This window comes from Anopheles coustani, chromosome 2, assembly GCF_943734705.1.
Source record: "Anopheles coustani chromosome 2, idAnoCousDA_361_x.2, whole genome shotgun sequence".
In the NCBI taxonomy this organism is placed as follows: Eukaryota; Metazoa; Arthropoda; class Insecta; order Diptera; family Culicidae; genus Anopheles; species Anopheles coustani.
The window spans coordinates 50,051,066-50,067,929 of NC_071289.1; the positions used below are offsets into that span (position 1 = coordinate 50,051,066).

Sequence of the window (16,864 nt, forward strand, 5' to 3'; positions counted from 1 at the left end):
AGTGACAGTTTGGCCAGATTGGTGTGATAAATCAAACAGAGTGCCCTGGCGTATCCCATCTCGGTGTCGGACCCAAGGTCGAGATCCCGCAATCCCAAAATAGCGTGCGGCTCCAGCTCGAACGGCAGCGTGAAGGAAAACAACCCCGATTAAAGGTTGTGGCACTCAAGTGATGGATCGTAGAATCGCAGGACAGCATTTTTTTGCTCGAATTTCGCTTCGTGGTTAGCATATTGGTAATGAACTTGATCAGCTTCCTCGGCGCCAAAGTGTCATCAACCGTAGCCTCGTGCTTCGTTGTGGTGGTAATGGTGAGCCCGAGTGAAATCCAAAACGAGAAAAATAGGAAAATGAATAAGCTTGTCCCCTGAATCTTACGAACCTTTTCAATGTTAAACTCTTTTCGGATGTAACACTTCACGTTTGGCAACAGTGACTCCAGTACCATTTTGGTATCCTGCGGCGGAAGTGTCGTACCTATCGCGAAATTCTCCTGTACCACGTCCAACATCTACTGACGTGACGCCGACAGTACTTCCGATCGTCCTTGATAATCGTTGCTATTGCAGCATACACTATTGCAGCAGCGAACTGACGATGGCGATCACATCGTTCATCAGCACATTCTCCTTGTTTGTTGCGAGTTTGTAGAGAATTCCCGAAGCCACCAAGTTCGTTTTGCGAAGCTCTACTTCTCAAAAAACCCTATATCGAATATGAAGTTCAAGAGATGAAACATTTTAAACAAAACTTCCTTCAACGGTTGTGATTTATTCACTCCCGCCGTGTCAACAAGTTTTGATACAAACCTCTGGTTTGTTGACGTTTTTTCATTGAACACCTACATTCGACCGACGTTGATGATGATGCTAAATATGTTTCTGGAAAAAGGCTTCTCTTACCGCTTTTCTTGTTATTCCGTGAAAACATGTGTGGTTAATAAAGATTATCATCTTTTATTTACGCTGAACAAGTCCGCACGATGCACAGTCGCATTACCAAATGAAAACACCAATGACAGCTCAAAACTGATGCACAGCCAGCTTAGAAAAATGTTCAAGAAGAAAACATTCATCAGTCCGTGTATGTACACGGCGATACGAAATTCCGCACCCATACATTCAAACATCGGTGGGATTTAGGGCAATTTCACTGCATTTTTCAAAAATAACCGTCAATTTTGTCACCTGGGTAGCGTCAAGCAATAATCTCGGAATAGAATCGCTGCTTCAAGTTGGAATCTTGTATATTATGTTTTTTTTGCTTCCTGTTATCCTGACTCAAGAGCTCTTGGTGAATTCTTTAACCATTCTTCAAATAAACTAAACATTGAAATAAAAAACAAAACCTGTGGAACGCACAACAACGTATCGGTTCATTTGATACTTATTTCATCTCCTTCAATGCCAAAAACCGCCATATTCCTTCCGGCGATGTACTTGTAAACTTGTTTGATAGATTTCCCTGAACTTAAATAAAGGCTGGCCCCGGTTTTCGTCAGCCTCGGTGAAGATAAATACACACTATATAAGGTAGCGGAATGTAGAGCATTTTGACGTCTACACTGCAAAAAATCGAAAAATAGCTTTTGACAGTATGCTGATACTCAAATTTGGCGGGAATCATCCTTAGAAGATAAACAAACAACAACCCTCGAGAACCAAACAAACCGATTCTTCAATTGCTTTTGTTTTGTTCGAATGGAAAATGTTTAAGAAGCCGTCGGCCGTAGTGGGTCACCGATTTTTCGACGAAATGTATCGAAGTTTCACCTCACGTACCTTCTCTTTACGCGCATAGTTGTTTACATTCTATGCTGTTTATCACCATGCTGGCAAAAGCCACGCAGGCCATTTTCTAAAAAAATACCTCCTAAAAAGTCACCTATTCAGTACTTAATCATCTTGGCCTTGGTTTTCGTCGTTTGACAAATCGTTCGAAGCTGGTTTATAGTAGCGTGCTTTGTTCTTTACTCATATGATTCAATTCATTTTGTATGACAGAAGAATTAACATGGACTCATAAACGAGTGGTACAGGTTTTCTGGTTCAGACTACTTTGCTCAATCAAAAATATCTTCCAATTGAAGCACTGAAAAGTATTATTGTAAACCTACACGGCATGGAAACCAAAGAAGTAAAACGGAATATAAAACGGTTGATGGCCATTGATTTGATGATTAAATACACAAACTTTGTTATAGTTTCAAGAACACCTTCATATCAACAACTGAATATTCAGACGAGAAGAGTGTACACATCCAACTTTTGTTTTGTGCCAGTCAATTCTTGAGTAGGTATTATAAACGTAAGAAGTGTAGTCCGCTAGCCTCGGTTTTCGTCGCTGTCAAAGTCCCGTTTGGTGACGAAAACCGGGGCCAGCCTGTACTCAATATTCATATGTGTTTAGCATGCCTTACACAAAAAAGGCCAATATGATATGAAGTTGGTGTTTTCCAAAATAATGCATATGGAGAGCTTTTAATAAATTCACTGAACAAAACATACTAACGAAGAGGAATTGTAAAGTCCGCAAGCTCAATGCACCATTGGATAAAAAATGTTCGCTATTTGATCTGACGGAATCTTGTTCACCTTCCATAGAAAAATGTGTACATGCAACAAAGCTTTTTTCTGCCACTCAACAAAATACAGTCAACTCCTATCAAAACCAAATACACGTGATCTAGGCGATCGCTTGTTGACTAACCGAGATGAAATAATTCGATTATCTGTGAATTCGGACTCGTGATTTATCACAATTTTAATCGCTGGGTCAGGAAGAAAAAATCATCCCAAAACTTCGTTAAGGTTGGACAAGCGGTTTCTTAGTTTTAGTTATAAATCGTATATTTGGAAATCGTGTGGGAAATTTTCCGACTTTTCCTTAGGGAATTTAAAAGTTTTCTTTTCTTTGAACCTTCCATGAATAAAAACGAACAAATGCCGATAACCGATAAAAGCCATTTTTACCGAATTTTACCATTTTCCGGCTTTTTTTGGGAATTTTCACGTGCTCTTTTCTCCTAAACCTTCCTTGGGTAAAAAGAAACAAACCATACGAAGACGTCATCAAGATTGGTTCAGCCGATTTTGAGTTTTAGCATCACGAGCATACAAACATCCATGTTTATAGATATAGAGAAGAAGAAGAAAAGAAGAGATAGAGAAGATTACTAAGAACAGCATTTCCGACGAAAAACGAACTTAATAACGGACAAAACTTTGTTCCCAGTTGAAGCATGAAGAAAGCAAGAAACGACTGAAAGTTTATTTATTTTTACAATTTCTTATGTAACTTCCCAAAAAAAGTCAAGTGCAGTTGGTCCCCGCTGTACGCTATACTCGATATACACGAATACGCGATTTTTTACATCTGACCGCTCATAGCATTGCTTGAGTTCCCAACAAGAAATGTTGGCGTTATTTTTTGGTAAAAGAATTCTCTTCACAACTGAATTCTTTTCAGAATTCTCTTACCCCTTCTTTTGAAGCAGATTTCCTATGCAATCTAGGCGTAAACCGACTTCTGAAAAGAAGTGTTTCCGCCAATTCTCTTTGTACTTGCGGGACGCCTCAAAAGAGAACGCTTTTGACGTGACTGTGCGTTTATTACAGACTATACGTGGCAAAACGTATACCCATTCGTAATAGATTATATGAGCTGAGTTCAGGATATCTTTTCTTTCCCATAATAATTATTTTCATGCAGGAAAATATTTTTGTTTGTTTTATTATTCTAATATTTCGATAATAATAATAAATATCTATCGTCCGGTTCGGAAGGCGATCAGGCGAAATATCCAGAAATGGTCCGACTCCTCCTCTGGTTCGTGCTGGCAAACAGCGACCACGGATCGTAGCAGGCTCCTTCGATGTACGATGTGCAGCACCACTCTGTCATGGCCAGTGAAAACACGTAGAACGCGTTGATGTTTACTTTAACCGTCACCCGTTCAACCGCCTACCCGGGTAGTTTTGGGAGTTTTGTTTTGTTCTAACTTTTGATTGGATTGACGTATCGGCAAGAAATTTTTAGAATGCCTAGAAAAACTCATTTTCTATCGTTATGCTAAAGAAAATAAATTTTCCAAGGAATTAAAAAAAAATTATTTGCGATTTTCGGTTGATACCCCTCAAACGTTCAACCGGACTACCCGGGTAGTCCATACATTTTGTATGGGAGATTCCGTTTTCCTGTACTTAAGACTTAATAATTTTTTATCTAGACGTCAGATCGATATGAAATTTTCAGTAAAGATACTTGAGGGTGTTTCCAAAAATATTGTATAATTTTTATAAATTTAAAAATTCATGAAGTATGTTAATTTGCCCATTGATTTCCTACCTCGACCCGAAGCTTTTGGCGGTAGGGTATGTTACACCCGGTAACAACCGATGATCGCCGCGATGTCCAAACGCCACCGAACAACTATTAACTTAGCCTGTCGCTAAGGGTCATCGTCTCATCCTGTTTCCTTTCCTGCCCTTTTCCTACCATGTTCCATGATGTTGTTTGAAAACTTGTTCTATAACTTCACTCCGATTCCGACACTCAAACCCGCGAAAGCGCTATTATTAACTCGCGCTCCCGAACAAGTTGCTTCGATTTCATTAAAAAGAAAACAAATTTTGGCAATCGAAGCCACATGTCCTTTCGTTCGGCGATTGTACCGAATACGCTTTGGTAGGTTATGAAGTGTAAATGTAAATGTCAATCCAATCAAAAGTTATTTGAAAACAAAATTCCAAAAACTTCCCGGGTAGGCGGTTGAACGGGTACCGGTTAAAATTTGATTTAACACGTTCCGTACCGCGTCATCCAAATATGGGTGACGGCAGTTTTAGTTCTAGAAAGTTGTTGACCCATAAATAAATGAAAATGCAACATGAAAATTATTTTAATATTTTATATACATTTTTTGTTAAGCTAAGTTTTTGCTTGGCCTTCGAAAACAATCGATTTAACAAATATTATAAAAAAAATTGTAATTTAAAAAATTGTACTGAAAAGTGTGTACGCAAGTGTGTAAAACGCTTGGTACGCAACGTGTTAATGTTTGTTGGGTAGGTGCGGATGGGATATGACTTTAGTACAGAACTCTACAACCACATGTCATATTGTTCATTTGTGTAACGCCTTTTCATGAAATGAAATGTCGCAGTAGAAATAGAATCCTCGAGAGCTGTCAAGTTGTTAGCTTGGAAGATTTCCGGTTGTGAAACAGATGCCAATTGATGGTGTTTAGTAAATGCGAACTGCTCAGATAATATTTTTATTCTGTATTGCCAGGCGATGGAATGTCGTTGATTCAAACCAAAATAAATCTGCCACGTCGAACATGAGACAGACAACGGTATGTAGATGAGTGTTCCCGTTCACTGCATGACTTCTCTGTAGGCCTTGTAAAAACAACGAATGATGCAGCAACTTGTAGTAGAATTTCGTTATGTATAAATTAACGTATCATTTTCAATTGTGTGTTTTTTCTTCTATTTCTAGCATAGAGAGATTGTGGGTGCAGGGTAAAAGAGCTAACAAGTTAAAATGAAGATATCTGCAGAAATGAATACTTGAAAACCTATTTAACACCCATTGCACGAAACAAGTACTTACATGATACAAGTGATTAAACGGAGCTGTATTTTGTGATCAAGTAGACATGAATACTTCATTAAAGAAGAAAGTGTATAGTGTGGTAAGTTGTGTAGAATTAATCTGTTTGAACGTAATGCTTAATAAGTCTTCTGATCAATTGTAAGTAAGCTGTGTAACACGCTTCAAGGAACGTTTTGTTTGGGAGCATATTTGTGGAGAAGTGATATGATAATCGGTTTGTTGGATTGCGCAGTAGTATTATATGATTGATCAATTTTGTCAACAACTGACAATTAATGCATGGTATTTGAAGCTGTAAAGATAGCTGAAGGTACTCATAAGCATTTAATAATGTTTAATGTTTGTTAATAATATGTGAAGATAGTTTTCTAATTCATTTATGTATCCGTTTCATCATTCCAGTGTATTTTAGTGATGTTCGTGAGGAAATGGATGCAGAGGCCCACACAAAGTGTCGTGAGTTATTTTTGATAAGTCTTTTTTAAAGTTTAATTTTTAATTTTAAATATTCTCTCAGTTTGATAAACGTTTCTACTAATTTACTATTTCATAACTATTTCAGAATTCATTCCAACATGAGTGTGGCTTGTTATTGTCGCAGACATAAGAGTGAAACGGTGTGGGAGGAGCTTCTTCAAAATCTATCAATCTAAACATGGTGAGTATTGTTGATTTTCAGTTTTGTTACTACTTGGTGTTCATAAGAACAGTTTTTTTAAGCATAGCTCAATTTGAAGTTTATTTTGCAATTCATTTGTTTTATGTAAATTATTTAATTTACTTTCTACTCACTAATGATCTTCAGTTTTATATTGAAAGGAGCAGATTTACATTTACGTTCCGATACGGGCTTTTTAATCCCGTTTCTCTCTATTCCCCCTTGTATTTCTTTTCTCCCATGCTTTGTCGATTTTGTCTTTGCTTGTCGTTTTGTTTCATTTTTTTTCAAGTCCTGAACGTCGGCATAGCATACGTCGGTCGCTCCCGTCTATTCCGTGTGACACACTGTGGGTACACTGTGGGTACATGTTATGCGTGTATTTCCATTTTTCGCGGAACTTCATACGACTGGAGTGGTATTCTTCAAATCTTTTGGGAGTCGTCCATCGGTCTGTCCGTCTAGCCATTTGTCTCAGTTTTAGTTTGTGCAGTGAGTTTTGTTCAATACGATTTGAGTTGTTCAATTAGTCTTTGAAAGTTATACAAGTTACAACTTTTGTGACAAAATAATTCAGATTATTCATTAAATTATTGAGTAAATGTAGTTATTATGGTATATCAATATGTTGGTTTGAAGAATCCTTCTTGTAAAGATAATTGCGCATATTTTCTCTCTCAACAAGGCAATGTAAGACCAATTCGCATTTAACCGTCTTGATGTGTCGCATGAGTTATGCAATCAATTTAATATTTCAAACAAAACTATTTAATATTTCAAACATACAAGCAAGTATAAGTAGTAAGCAAGAAGCCGTGAACAAAAGTGGTTCGTCGGAGAGATCGCCTATGCCTCGCCTTTGTCAGATAAAAACCATCCGCCGTGCAGTCCTTTTTTTAAAACAAAATTTGTGCAATAATAGTATACTATACCACCGTACACTTAAAAAAATGTCATTTACCGGCATTGGTATTCCAATCATTGCTTGAAAACGATCATATTCAGAAATTCTGTTCCATAATTGTTTAAGCACATGATTGCCATTTCTAATCATACCCTTGATATGTTGTAATGCATTTTCTAAGTGGTATGCAGAGATGTCGTCAAGTGATCCAAATATTTTAACATCATCGTATAAGTGTAGTAAATTATGAATATTACAACTAATATACGCGGATTCATAGATCTCTGCGTAGTCACTGACAAATTGTTCTAGCATTTTACCGGCATGCTCCCAGTATTTTCTATGAAACTCTGTCGATAAAATTGTTATTCTAGTAGATAGTAATATAACATGGTTATATGCTCTTTGATTAAGCACATTTTTAAACGCCGTAATGGCAGCATAATGCAGAAAAGTTCTATATTCTGATGCCTTCTTCTTCTATATTCTGATGTCTAAGTTCATCAGAATATAGAACTTTTTTCGTCTTTGAAACCTTCTAAGGGGCGATGAATTTCCGACGGCAGTATTATTTTTTTTTTTTTCATGTGCTTCATTATACAAGCGGATTCATCAGTAGTCCAATTTTGAACACCCCACTCTCCAAAAATACAACTCCTAATTATTCTACGTACTAGACCTAAATCAACTAAATGGAGCCTATCTGCTACAATAATATCTTGAATAATATTAAAGTTTCTTAAATTTAATAACGGAGACGGATATTAGTGGTGTTGGCCATAGCCTTGCAAGCGTAATAGTTCATGTGTTCTAAGAACACCCGTCACATGTGAATACGTCACCGTTCGTGAAGCCGGGAGATGCTGGCCAACCGACGTACATTTAAGACATCCATGGATGGCATTGTGCCCAACCACTCCTATGAATAAAAAGGTGAAACTATGAAGATATGTTGACATAAGATCGACCAAATAATAGTTGCCTTTAAAAGCCCTCGCAGGAGCGTCCGCTACTATGTAAAATAAGGAAACTCCTAGCAGCACGTCCCTTGATCTAAACCCTTTTTCCGATAGTATATTCAGCTCATCCCCCAATTTAAAAGGAATTGGGGTAAGGTTTTGAAGTACCGCAGTAAGCGGCAACAACCATTGGATGAACTTCGGGTATACCATGAATTGTCATCAATATTGGCCATAAACATACGCCGCTACTTTGAAAACCAGGAAGTACATTAATAACAAAAAAAATAGTTTGAGGGTTGATACACTTCTCACGTCGTATCTGTGGAGGAAAAATAGGAATTCATCATGACGATTTATCATAAATTGCATCCTTGTGATCAGTGAATTTTGCGTTCTCGTTTCTTTCATTCTCGGCTTCCGAATTTGAACTTTGATCATATTTAATAAGTTCATTGACATTGGAAGATGTGGGCTCTGTAATAACAACTCTGTAAAATATTTTTAATGAGACTGAATACATGAAAACTTTTACCTTTTCCCGTACCTGTAGTCATACCTGTATTACAGGAAACGGCATCGTTTGGCGCTCGCGAACACCCATTTATCGTTTTTGCTCAAATACATGTCAATGTCAACAACGACTTGCAAGCATCGGTCAACGTAATGACAATTCGGCACAGATAGATCTCGTTCTAACATATGACTTGCAGGCCATCGGGTATAGAATTTCATAACAGAATAGGGGGTCCGCGACAACCGAGCGGTAGCGCCGGTAAGAAAATCGGCCCATGAGCGCCGGGACTCACCACCTCGACGGCGTGGGTTCGAATCCCAACCGAGACCGGACCCTCCCCTGTACGAGAGGACTGACTATCCACGTACAACAGGGAAACAAGTCTCGTAAGCCCTTAACAAGCAGGCATATGACCAACAGGTCGTTACGCCAAGAAGAAGAAGAGCAGAACAGAAGGATGAAAATTCTGTTTATTACTTGCATGCGTACTCGTATCGTTTTTTGAGATCGGTGTAAATTGATTTCGTTTTCTCGCAAGACTATTACGCGCGCGCTGTTGTTTTGGTTTTTATTCATCAATTAAAGTAGGGTTTTTCAAATGGGGTCTTTCGTTTCTGCATATAAATGCAACGTTTTTATTGGAGGTATTACCTTCAAGAAAATGTTTTGCTGATTCTGACTATCAAATCAGGAACGTACGAAGTTCGAAGGTGTAATATCAGTTTAAATCGAATGGAAATGAATTTTGCATAAATTGTAGAGGTTTCGTGTACATGAATTGAACGCGTTGATGTTATTGTTGATGGTCGATGGAGACTAAAAGATTCGGTTCTTGTTTTGTGATTCAATAAAATAGATAAATCATTCATTACTGGCTAATTAGATGTTTTTATTTAAACCAACTTTATTCAAAATAACATTGTTAGTTCAATCCATTATCTGTTCTTCCCTAATGCACATTTGCACATTCCTTAACATATTGTTCAAATAACCCTCTCAATCTTCTTCGGTAATTGACTTAGAAGCAAATTGTACGGCTTGTACAATACTGTTTTCATCTTGAACATAAGCTCTTCTTACTGTTTTTTTTCTACTTATTGAACATATTTTCAATTGGGTTCAGAATCGGTGGATATGGAGGTAACTACATTAATTGATCGTCACTTTCCATTTTTTCTCGTACTTCTATGGAACGATGGAAAGGAACATTGCCCATGATCATGACTGTGCGCTTTAAGTTTTGTTGCCTCAATATTTCTTTGAGTTCAACTACAAATTGAAGAAATAAGGATCTGTTCACTGAGCGCTTATGCAGTGCGTAATGCAAAATACCTTTTTGTTCATCGCGCATATAACAGAAATATTTCTTGAACGTAATTTTTTTACAACTTTCACGGCTGCTGTTCGGCCTCTAGTAGGTCTCATTCTTGCATTAAACCCGACTTCATCAATCAAAATAATCTTTTCTCTAGAAAATGCGTTAAGATGATCAAGAAATTCAATTGCATAGGCTTTACGTATCTGCAATGCTTCTTCGTTAACTCTGCGTTCGGGAACCAATTTTAAACGCTTAAATGTGTAGTTCATTCCGCATATTTCTCTTGCTACTGTTCTTTGACTAACTGTTATCCTATACACTATTTGCAACTTTTCACAAATAGTCTTGATCGTAATGCAGCAATGTTCATCCATCTAAGTCTGGATTTGTAGGGACAGTGTTGCTGATATCTTCTTTTCCTTAGACCCACCGCGCTTAGCTGCTTCCACTTTGTGGAAAGACTGTGGATGCAGACATATCCATCTTGGCCGAGATCGTTGCTACAGAAACTTTGTTCTCATACGCACGAACAATTTTCTTCCGGTCGTCGTTCTTAACAGCTCGTCGTTTCCTAGCAACAATGGCTAACGCAGACGTCCTTTCAGCGAACATGGCTGAAAATCTAATCGCCGCCATTTCTCCTGGTTTCTCCTTTCTTAAAGGCTTCGTTCTGCTCGTCCGCTGCTTCCCATGTCCTCCCAATGGTTTCTGCTCTTCGAATGTAAGACCCGTCTCACGCAAAAGACGCTTCCTCAGGCCATCATCGCGAACACCCGCAACCAGTTGGCCACGCGAAGCCTCCCCCAAACAGCACTTAAATTCGCCTAATTGTGCGAACGCTATGAGTTCGACTATGTATTCTGCCACCGGCTGATTTTTTTGGATGCAGTTTCTAAAGTTGAACCGCCTCGCTAAAACGTCAACTTTTTGCTCCAACTGTGCTGTACCAAGCACATACGCAGGCGCAATTTCCAAAAGTACAGATCAACATAAGCTTAAAACAATTAACATTTCAAGCTCCATTGCAGAGCTTAATCTTCCAAGCAAGTTCTAAGTAGCATACAATGTAGAATGCAATATGGAATGCAAAACAAATGAAAGGCAAGATAAAACGCAAAGGGACAACGTATTCACAATCAAAGCCAAACAGGCATGTACGCATAATGTAACCTGATATTGTTTACCGCTAACAAATTCAACCACGAAAAAACCAAAATTAATTTGCGCAATAAACCAAATGTTAAAGAAGCAATGCATGCGTAGTTGGGAATGCGTGTTCCCACGCCTAAAAGAGCATACGCCCTTAGGTAGCATACGACTCGTCTCAATATGACACCGCGAGATAATTCTCGCGATTTCGGGTGCACATGCAATCGCGCCAATAAACAGCATATTAAGTTCAAGAGCAAAAGAACGTTTATAAACATATCAAATACAATGTATGGATTCCCACACTTTCAGGTAAAATAATGAACCTCAAGTTCCGCAATCGAACATGTTCAATCATGATAGGCACGTTTAGGATCATATTAACCAAACTTACCAATCATAATTAAGTAAACACGAAGTTAGCCAGACAGTAAATCGATATCAAATCTATCAATATATGCTCTAGGTGCAGTGGTGCACACAGGACGTCGGAATGTAAGTCGGCGGCCTTAAAATGTGTGAACTGGGTGTTGGCGGGTTCAAGGGGGAGCACGGAACATGCTGCTTCTAGTAGCGGGTGCCCCGTATACAAGAGACAGGCATCGAAGATTGCTAAGCATTTCCAATATCAGAGATTGCTGGGGATGGGACAGCGATATGAAATCATGTATTGCAATGTCGCTGGCCTATCGTCAAGCTATGTTCTGTTACGCGACTCGGTAGAAAGGATGCAACCCGCGTTGGTCCTTCTTTCTCAGACGCATATAACGGAGTGCGAAGCATTTGATCAGCTTAGTATACTGGGGTACAGGGCCGTGTCCTGTTTGTCTCACTCACGACACACAGGAGGGGTTGCAATTTATGCTGGGAACTCGGTTGCTTTGAAGGTGATTCTAAACGAGTCGCTGGAAGGCAACTGGTTTTTGGGGTTCACTGTGACTTGAGGCATGGCGGCTGCAAACTATGGCGTTCTGTATCACTCACCTAGTTCAAGTGACTCACGATTTGTCGAAATTCTGGAGGACTGGTTAGACAGATTTCTAGATTTTGGCAAGTGTAATGTCTTGGTTGGGGACTTCAACATTGATTGGTTCAATGATGTGAGGTCCGAAAAATTGAAGAAACTTATGGACTCGGTGTGCCTGAAGCAGAAGGTTAGTGCAGCTACTCGTATTACGAATAATAGCAGGACATTGATTGACCATGTGTACTGCAACACAGACTCAATTAGCGTGATAACAGATGCTTGTGCAAAAATATCTGATCATGAAACATTGCTTTTAAACTTGAATGATGAACGTTTCAGGACAGTTCAAAAACAAGTTAAATGCTGGAATAGGTACTCTAAAGAGGGTCTTTGTCAGGCAGTCACTTTGGGTCTACAGAGGGAAACTACAAATTTCCATGAAGCTGCAGATCTATTTTTTTTTATGATTGCTCCTTGTTGGACTAGAGCCCGTCTGAGTCGTGACCGTTTTTTTATATTTACATCGCTTATTTCTAACTATTTTTACAATATCATTTGTCGTAACTCTGTTTTACCCATATTGCTATTCACATCCGTATTATATCTGTTCCACTTTAGAGTGATATGCTGTTTTGCTATAGGAGCTTGCCCAATTGAATTCAAAATGGAGCTATAAATGTTTTTTTGCTGAAGGCCGTTGAACAGTCATTCTTGGAAGGTATGCTAATTCAGTTTTTATTATGATCATACATGGATAGGTTGAAGGTATGTCAGCTATGTTGGGTGGATTTCCCCCGTTCAATAGTATTGCCTTGGAGTATGGAATGTGTTCCAACTCTTTAAGGTGTCTATTTACTAGCAGTTATTTTAGTTTTAAATTTAGGTTTAACAAATTGAATCCTCCTTTGGCTTTTGGTAACGCTAATTGTTCCATTGACACCCTTGGTCCTCCTTTCGACCATATGAATCTCCCTAGCATTGAAGTTAGTTTGCCTAGTGTTTTTTTTTTTCCTTTAGAAATAATTGATCCTATGAACAAACAGTTGGATGTTATATATGTGTTGGCTAGTATTACTTTCTGCTGGATGTTGAGTTCCCTAGCCTTGTGTTGTCATGTAATATACGCAAATTTATGGGTTATCGCTTCCCAGTTTAATTTGATCATTAGCCGTAAAGAGTTCGTGAAAATCAATCCTAAAATTTTAATTGCGTTTTAGTTTTCTATCCAATCTACTGTCATTCTGTTTCTTGCCGATATGAATCCTATATCTATGGATACGCATTTTTTTAAGTTAAGTTTTGCTCCTCAGTTCAATTCAAATTCTATAAACGTTTGTTTGATGCTTTCAATTTTTCGCGGACACGTAGTTATTATTGAAAAGTCATCAGCATATGCATTTATCAAGTCGTCTTGGCCTTGGCATATCTCTTCTAGTTTAATTATCAGTGGATGTATGTATATGTTAAAGAGCAACATTGCTAGTGGGTCACCTTGCCTTACGGAGCGTTTGATTTGCAGGGCTGGTTGGAGACAACCGTTAAAATACACTTTTGAAAATGAACGTGTCTGAATGGTTTTTAAGAGCTCTATTAATCTTGCATTGAATCCCATAGCGATGAGGGTATTATTTAAGAAGTCATGGTTCACTCTATCAAAGGCCTTTTCTATATCAAAGGAGATGAATTTTCCTTTTACTTTCTTATTGTTCAGTTGCAGAATTCTATATTTTATTGATAGAAGCGCCTGCAATATGTTACGTTTGTTATTCGCGCACTTCAATATTTTGTAATCACATTTTAGCAGAGTGATTGGTCGAATATTTTCTATGGTTGTTGCATTTCTAGTGTTTTTACTACCTTTTGGCACTAGCAAAATTATTCCCTCTAAAAATTCTGTAGGTATCCTATGTTCTGTGTTGGATACCTCAAATAGTGTGCGATCGCGTGTTGAAACAAATACTCTTTCGTCGCTCTATTTTGCGTGCCAGATGGAGCGTATATGTTGAGAATTTTTGTTTTATCGTTCACGCATATTGCGATGAACCTGCCATCTAAACTCTTTTCAACAAACGTGTAGCTTATCTCATCCTTTATAGCGATTGCCGTTCCTCTTTGTGGTTCATCAATATTTTCAATTATATTGTTCCCTTTAATCGTTTCTAAGGAATTTGCATTTACCTCTTGTAAGCAAACAATGTCGAAATCTAACTTTCTTATGAATGATATGAGCGCATTTCTTTTAGTAGTATTTGATATGTTAGCTATATTGATCGTAGCGATCTTGTATGATATCTCAGTTGGTTTTTTTTTATTTTTTTTTATTTGTTTGCTTTCGAGGTAGTCCCTCCATTTTTTTTTATAAAATATCGTTTATTGTACGTGTATATAGGTAAGCTTACATTTCTATTTTTAAAAGTTTTTACATCGAGGACAGTCGAGGACGTTTATGTCAATCACAGCATAATTTTTTTTTTTATTTGTTTGCTTTCGAGGTAGTCCCTCCATCGTGGCTTTCCTCGTATATTTCGTCCTACCTCTTTTACACTGAATGTTGATCAAATCAGTAAGTTTTGTCATCGTTTTTCTTTTCTTTGAGCGTTCTCTGTATCGCGATGGTCCTGCTAGCGGAGAGAACGATTTGGATCTTATGGGAGATCTCGATTTGCTGCCCGTTGAAGAGTAGTTGCTTGCAGGTCCCGTTATAATCCTCTTCGTGATTATCGCGTTTGCACTATCTATTGTCTCGCTTTTTTCGTTTGTCTCGATAACACTATTGTGGGCAGCTGATATGGGAGCTGCCTTCTGTACCACTTTTGTGGCATCTGTGTAGCTGCTGATTCGGTCGTTCACCTTTGCTTTTTGCACATGCAGCTTCCTCTGCAGGCAGGTCATACCGTGGTGCACTGTGAGTCCACACTTCCTGCACGTGTGCTGTTGTCCACGATATGTTACCAGCGTTGTTTCTCCGCCAATAACAATGTACGATGGTATATGTTTTTGCACCACCATGCGTTTTTTTTTTTAAATTTGTTACGCGAAGAGGAAATCTTCAGGAAGACACCCCACACACTACGGTAGTGTGGGGCTTTTACCCACTAAAACCTCTCCTCGACCACATCCCCTGGGAACTGCCTCAAGGCTTTACTCCCAGGGGGGGTTCTGCTCCCGCACACGTCTAGCGATTGGTCAGTGGCTCCAATCCGTCGTCAATGCCCAACACGGGCCTGCCTCTGCTCCTCTCTCCACCTTATCTGCAGCTTCGTCGCAATCGTCCGCATTCCAGCACCAACTGCCACCCAGTTTTCCTCCGAAGCACACATCACTTGCGTGAGGTTTCTCGCCGTCAGCACCACTCTGCAGCTCTGCACCATCTCGACGCGTTCCTCGCGGAAACGTGGACAAACAAACAGGACATGTTCTGCGTCCTCCACCATCTTGCTGCACCAGGAACACCACGGGGCGCTGGCATGCTCGAACCGGTGCAGGTAGGACTTGAAACACCCATGGCCGGAGAGAAACTGCGTGATGTAAAAGTCAATCTCTCCGTGTTTCCTCCCTACCCACGACGCGAGGTCTGGGATAAGGGTGTGTGTCCATCGTCCCCTGCCAGAACTGTCCCATCTGCTTTGCCACTTCCGCATCGTCTACTGCTGAACCGCTGGTCTCACCGCACTGGAGCTGCCACCTCCTGCCGCCTTCCGTCGATAGCACTCAGCGTCTTCCTCCACCAACAAGCACGTGGGCACCATCCCTGCAATCACCGCGACTGCATCCAAGGATATCGTCCGGTATGTACAGGTTACCCGTATAGCAAGTAGCCTATGCACCCTTCCAATCCTCTCCTGGTACGTTGTGGCGCTCAGGGCATTTGCCCACACTGGTGCCGCGTACCGCAACGCTGACGTAGCCACCGTCGCTAGAAGGCGGCGTTTACTGCTTCTGGGTCCTGCGGTGTTCAGCATGATGCGCGAGATAGCTGCTGCAGATCGCGTTGCCCTCTCACAGGCATACTCGACGTGTGCCTTGAAGGAAAGCCGGTCGTCCAGCATCACTCCCAGGTACTTCAGCTGCCGCTGAGCGATGATCGGGGAATCACCCATCCAGATAGACGAAGACTGCCTCTGCTTGTGGCTGCTCAGCAGTAGATGCTCGGTTTTGTGGTAAGCAATCCCGAGCCTGTGCTGCCTCATCCACGACTCTATCCTACTACAGGCCTCGGCCGCAAGGATCTCCACTTCGGCTGCGTCCTCCCCAAGCACAGTCAAGGCGATGTCATCGGCGAAGCCGATGAGTTCTGTGCCTTTAGGGAGGTCGAGTTCCAGCAGCCCGTCATACATAATGTTCCAGAGGGTAGGCCCCAGAATGGAGCCCTGTGGAACACCTGCAGTTATGGCCATGGACTCTTGGCCCCACTCTGTGTCATACAATAGGCGACGCTGGCTGAGGTAACTCGCGAGAATCCTGCACAGGTACTCGGGTACGTTGTTCCTGCGCAGAGCTAAGCCGATCGCATCCCAGCTGGCACTGTTGAAGGCATTCTTCACGCCGATGGTGACGATTCCGCAGCAACGATCTCCAGTCCTCTTCTTCTCGTACGCTGCTCTCGCCTTCCCCACTACCGCAAGGAGGGAGGATCGCCCACACCTTTCCCTGGCTTCAGCAGAAGGACTAGCTTCTGCCTCTTCCATACAGCCGGGAACTCACCCGTTTCCAGAAACCGCTGAATACGACTCCCTGAACACTTCCGGATACGCCTGTACCGCAACCTTCAGC

At 40.3% G+C, this 16,864-nt stretch overlaps 1 long non-coding RNA gene across 2 annotated transcripts; it reads left to right on the plus strand.

The window, feature by feature from the left end:
• Positions 1-5,224: 5,224 nt before the first annotated feature.
• Positions 5,225-6,670, plus strand: LOC131265919 (uncharacterized). Of its 2 annotated transcripts, none has more exons than XR_009178327.1 (4): positions 5,225-5,356; positions 5,503-5,698; positions 6,022-6,079; positions 6,182-6,670. It is a non-coding gene; the product is annotated as an uncharacterized LOC131265919 (long non-coding RNA). The 2 variants fall into 2 exon arrangements; XR_009178326.1 differs by having other exon boundaries at positions 6,022-6,075.
• The last annotated feature ends 10,194 nt before the right edge of the window (positions 6,671-16,864 follow it).